Here is a 6,018-nt window from a genome sequence, read left to right on the forward strand (position 1 = left end):
TCAGTCAGATCTCATGATGCCCGTTGTCTTTGTTGTTTATGAATATGAAGCTTGTTTACATTTTGTATTTATTGAACAGTGTGAAAAAAAATAAAAAAAGATGTTTGTTGGTAGAAGCGGGCTGATAATCCCTCTGGTTTTTCATCATTTATACATCGTCATTTAAGGTCGGCAGGATTTTTATGCTGCTTTCCTCTCTGAGTTTCCCGGCACGTTCCTCTCCCACAGTGTTGGAGCTGTGGAGTGGGAGTGACAGACATGAGTGATTTGACTTCATCCTTAGATTTTGCTTTCTCTTTCTCCTCTGACCTCCCATTTCTGTCATTTAATTTCCTGTTTCTCATATTCCCTTTTATATTTTTCCTTTTGCTCCATCGGTTCTTTCTTTTTTCCTTCCCCTGGTTGTTTTCCACATCACTCACCACATGTGCTGTGTAATGTTTTGTCCCATACGTACCTCACAATAAAAAAGACACAGGCAGAGCGCAGACAGACCGGAACATAAATATATTTTTACAGATGTACACATGTACGAAACTCCTGAATCAGGAGTGCAGACACTGCCAAAGGGCATACAGAATTCTTTCCATTACACACACACACACTCACATAGAAATCTGCTGCTGCACTCTGCTGGATAAAGCACATTAATACACCAGAGGTGTGTGCTGAAAACAGCTGGTTGACCACACACCTGTCCACCTCCACTATGTTTGCCAGTCAACAGGGAACAGGGATTACTACACCACAGCCCGATCCAACCTGAAGAGAGGCATCAGAGAGGCAAAGGGGGACTATAGGAGGAGGATTGAGGACCATCTGAAGAGTAATACCAGCCGGCAGGTGTGGCAAGGCATCCAGCACCTAACCAACTATAAGATCAATCTCGGAGCTGCGGACGGTGACCTGGAGCTGGCAGAGGAGCTGAATATCTTCTTCGCCCACTTTGAGACCAGGGTACCGGAGGTATTGGAGCCACAGCAGCAACACGCCACCCATAGCAGCACCACCCTCACCCTGGAAGAGCACGAGGTGAGGCGCATGCTGCAGGCTGTTAACCCGAGGAAGGCGGCGGGTCCTGATGGTGTGCCAGGTCGAATATTGAGGGATTGTGCAGGACAGCTGGCTGGGATCTTCACCAGGATCTTCAACAAATCCCTCGCACAGGCGACTGTCCCACTCTGCCTGAAGTCCTCCACCATAGTCCCCTTGCCTAAGAAGCCCCACATCACCGGCCTGAATGACTACAGACCGGTGGCACTCACCCCAGTGGTAATGAAATGCTTTGAGAAGCTGGTCCGCAGACACATCACAGCAGCCCTGCCCCGCAGCCTGGATCCACACCAGTTTGCCTACAGAGCAAACCGGTCCACGGAAGACGCTGTAGCCACAGCACTCCATGCTGCATTAACTCACCTGGAAGAGCATGGTAGCTATGTGCGGATGCTCTTCGTGGATTACTGCTCAGCTTTTAACACCATCCTTCCACACAAACTGGTGGCCAAGCTACAAGACCTGGGGCTTCCATACAGCACCTGCATGTGGATCAACAGCTTCCTCTCGGGCCGTAGACAGAGAGTCAGAGTTGGCCATCACACATCCTCAGCCCTGAGTCTCAGCACTGGCTCACCCCAGGGCTGTGTGCTCAGTCCACTGCTCTACTCTCTCTACACACACGACTGCACTCCTCGCCACCACAGCAACATCTTTGTGAAATTTGCAGATGACACCACAGTGGTGGGGCTCATTACCAAGGGAGACAAGTCTACGTACAGAGACGAGGTGGAGCAGCTGACGTCATGGCGTAAGGCCAATAACCTCCTCCTCAACACTTCAAAAACCAAAGAACTCATAATAGATTTCAGAAGGAAAAAGGCAGAGATCCAACCACTATTCATAAATGGGGACTGTGTAGAAAGGGTGGCAAGCTTCCGCTTCCTGGGAGTCAATATAGAGGAGAACCTTTCCTGGAGTGTGAACACCTCCGAGCTGCTGAAAAAGGCCCAACAGAGACTGTACATCCTGAGAATTCTCAGGAGGAATAACATCACACAGAAACTGCTGGTGTCCTTCTACAGAGCCACCATTGAGAGTGTTCTAACTTACTGCATATGTATTTGGTACACTAGCTGCACAGGGGCTCAGAGGAAAGCACTCCAAGGGATCATTAACACCGCCCAAAAGATCACTGGCTGCCCTCTCCCCACACTGGAAGTTCTACACAATGCCCACTGTTTTAAAAAGGCCCAAAACATCATAAAAGACACCTCACATCCTGGCCACTCCCTGTTTGAACTGTTGCCCTCAGGCAGACGGTACAGGGCAATCAGAGCAAGGACTAATAGACTCAAACACAGCTGTTATCCAACTGCAATAACACATCTGAATACTACAAAAAAATGTCCATCACGCCACTCTTGTGTTAATCTATGCACGGTCTGAAGCATGTGTGTGGGAATGTATGTGAATGTTTTACTGTTACATCTTATTAGTATTTTAAGTATTCTATCTATTTTATTTATTGAATTTTATTGTTTTATTTATATTTTGATATTGCTAGGGATGATGCAATGATCGGGGACCATTCTTCATTTCGTTGTTCTCGTGACAATGACAATAAAGTTTCTGATTCTGATTCTGTGTTTTTCAGAGAGTAGGGATAGTGGAAGTCAAAGGTTAAGTATCCTGTGGTAGCCTGTGATCACACATATGAGAGGTGTGTGATTCCTGCACCTGCACGCATAGTAAGGCCATGTGTGAATATGATTTTCTAATAGAAATGACAAACATCCATTTTTCCAGATAGTTTTTTAAGCCTTGCTGTGGTATAGCTGTTTCGTCTGTCGCAGATGGGAAATATCTGACTATTTCTGGGATGAGTTATCATCCTTTTGATTACTCATAAACCCATAAATTCCAAATAACCTGGACTCTGGTCCCTTTTTTTCTCCTATGTGCTTAAATAGAACATAGATGACCTGCTGCTTTGAATTTCTGTCATTCATTCAAAACCAGATCTGATTGTACTGTTCCCCTACAGATTTTGAGCCCTAAATAGATAAAGATGCATCATAAAAAGCATATCGTTAGCTTCATAGCATAATTGCCTAAGTCATTTGACTAAGTCAATGACTTAGGCACTTATGCTATGAAGCTAACGATATTAACCATTCTCTCATATTACAGATGAGTGATAGTTTCTGACCTGAGGCCATTAAAGTAACAGTGGAAACCACTCAGCGTGGATGTTTAAATTAGCCTCAGCTGGGATGTTCATTTCAAGAGAAATTCCAGTTCATCTTACACTTGTTTCCCATTTATAACATCTTGACCCAGGCAAACACAAAAGAAAAGAGAAGAGCAAACCTTCCTTGTATGTGTGCTGACTCAGCACGAAAAAGGAAAGCAGAATGTCTCACTGTGTTATATTCCAGTATAACAATTTATTTTAATTTTTGATCCAGTATTGGACAAATTATTTTGTTACAGTTGTTGAATTAATCATAATAATTATAACAGTAATGGAAGCAGTAATATTAGTAAGAACTATATTGTATATACACTCAGTAACTTTATTAGGTACACCATGTTGGTACTGGGTTGGACATCTGCTTCTTCAGAGCTGCTGTAATTCTTCATGGCACAAATTCAATAAGGTGCTGGAAACATTTCTCAGAGATTTTGGTCCATATTTACATGACAGCATCACACAGTTGCTGGAGGAATTGTTGGCTGACATCCATAATATGAATCTCCCGTTCTACTACATCCTAAAGGTGCTCTATTTGGTGACTGTGAAGGCCATCTGAGTACAGAGTATCCTTTATGATGTTCAAGAAATCAACGTGAGATGCTTTGAGCTTTGTGGCATGGGGGGGTTATCCTACTAAAAGCAGCCATAAGAAGATGATACACTGTAGTCATAAAGCGATGGACATGCTCGGTAACAACACTCAGGTATAGGCTGTGGTGTTTTAACTTGCTCATTTGGTACTAAGGGGCCCAAAGTATGTCAAGAAAATATCCCTCACACCAGCACACCAGCAGCAGTCTGAACCTGATCAGGCAGGAGGGCTCCATGCTTTCATGTTGTTATGCCTCACTGTAACAATTCACTTTAGTTTCCTGTTCCTAGCTGACAGAGGGAACCCAGAGTATGCTTGAAAGTTTGATGTTCTTTGAGATCAGAGATGTCCTTTTGCATACTTTGGGTGTAACAAGTGTTTATTTGTAGTATAATCATTATGTACAGCTACTTTTAAGACCCCATGTATAATTTTCTAGATTCGCTGCTGCCTTGAGGTGATTTCCTGTAAACCTGAAGCAGTGTGTGTCCAAAGGTTGACTCTGTTCATCTGGACGTAGTGTTTTCTGTGGGGGAAACATTTCGTCACTCATCCAGGTGACTTCTTCAGTCTCAGCTGACTGCAGGTTTCCCCAATCTTATAAACAATACATTTGCATAATGACTGAAACCAGCCCACTGAAGGTTTCAGTCATGTCTGATGTGGGCACAGACCAGTGTGCAGATGTGTACAATCACAGTGTTTGTCACCATCTAGTGGTTGATTCATTTAGTTTAGTTCATTCACTTTATTTACCATCAGTAAGACAAATGTTTTGGAAAAATGTGTTTTTAAAGAGTTTCCCGCCAAGGTGTATGTCTTGAACTGTGCGAGGAAAGCCAGTATCACAGGGAGAACATGCAAACACTACAAAAAGCGACTTCTGAATACACAAGATTTAGATGAGCCACTGCCAGCTCACTTTCAAAATGTCCTGTGATCTGACTATTAGATTGATGATATTTCCTCAGTCCTAATGTTAAAAACATTGCATTACACTTTCCAACCTATTGAATAAAAGGTTGCAAATTAATCAATCAATCAATCTTTATTTATAAAGCACTTTTCATACAAAAAAAAATGTAGCACAAAGTGCTTTACATAGTTAAAAGCAGCCCACCCCACCGTCCAACTCACTCCCCACACTCTCATTAACATAAATGATGTGAATACACACATATCCCCCCCCCCCCCCCCCCCCCCCCCCCACACACACACACACACACATACACACACGCGCACACTTAAAGAGTAAAAATTGGGCTGGGCTCGCATGAGCCAAGTGAGGAAACACTATAACAGGGAGCCGTCTGCACCGGGAGCCGGTCACAGACCGCAGCCTCCAGGCTGGGCACACAGCAGGAGGGAGGCCAAGGAGCCCCCCAGCCAGGCTGAGAGGACCCCCAGAGACCCAGCAGCCACAGTCGATCACAGCCCCGGTGCAGAGAGCGCCCTCTGAGGAAACACTGGAGATATGACACAATAGGATATATACAGGGTAAAATCATAAAATAAATAAGAACAGGATACAATATAAATATAAATATAAATAGAGTAAGAAGGTTAAAAAATGAATAAGAATAAAATCAATAAATATTAGGTAAAGTCTAAATTAATAATAGAATAACAGGATAGAATAAATAAGCATAAAATAAATAAACGCTAAGTAAAAGCTAAATTAAAAAGGTGGGTCTTGAGCCTGTTCTTAAAAACATGTACGTTCTCTGCGGCCCTGAGCTCCTCCGGCAGGCTGTTCCACAGACGAGGACCATACCACTGAAAAGCTGCCTCTCCGTGAGTATGTGTCCTGACTTTAGGGACAATTAAAAGGCCAGCACCAGAGGACCTCAGGGTCCGCGAGGGTTCGTATGGTAAAAGCAGATCTGAGAGATAAGAAGGCCCATGACCATTAAGACATTTAAAAACCAATAAAAGAACTTTAAAATCGATCCTGAAACACACGGGGAGCCAATGCAGCGATTCTAAAACCGGTGTAATGTGGGCCCGCCCTCTGGTCTTCGTCAGCACACGAGCTGCCGAGTTTTGCAAAAGTTGTAAAGTTGAAATATTCTTCTTAGGAAGACCAGAGAGCAGGGCATTACAGTAATCAATGCGACTGGTAATAAAAGCATGCATCAGCATCTCCGTGTTGGCCCGAGAGAGAATTGGACGG

The sequence above is a fragment of the Rhamphochromis longiceps genome, linkage group LG14 (assembly GCF_057381845.1).
Source record: "Rhamphochromis longiceps isolate RC_006_pf linkage group LG14, R_longiceps_female_GT1.1, whole genome shotgun sequence".
In the NCBI taxonomy this organism is placed as follows: Eukaryota; Metazoa; Chordata; class Actinopteri; order Cichliformes; family Cichlidae; genus Rhamphochromis; species Rhamphochromis longiceps.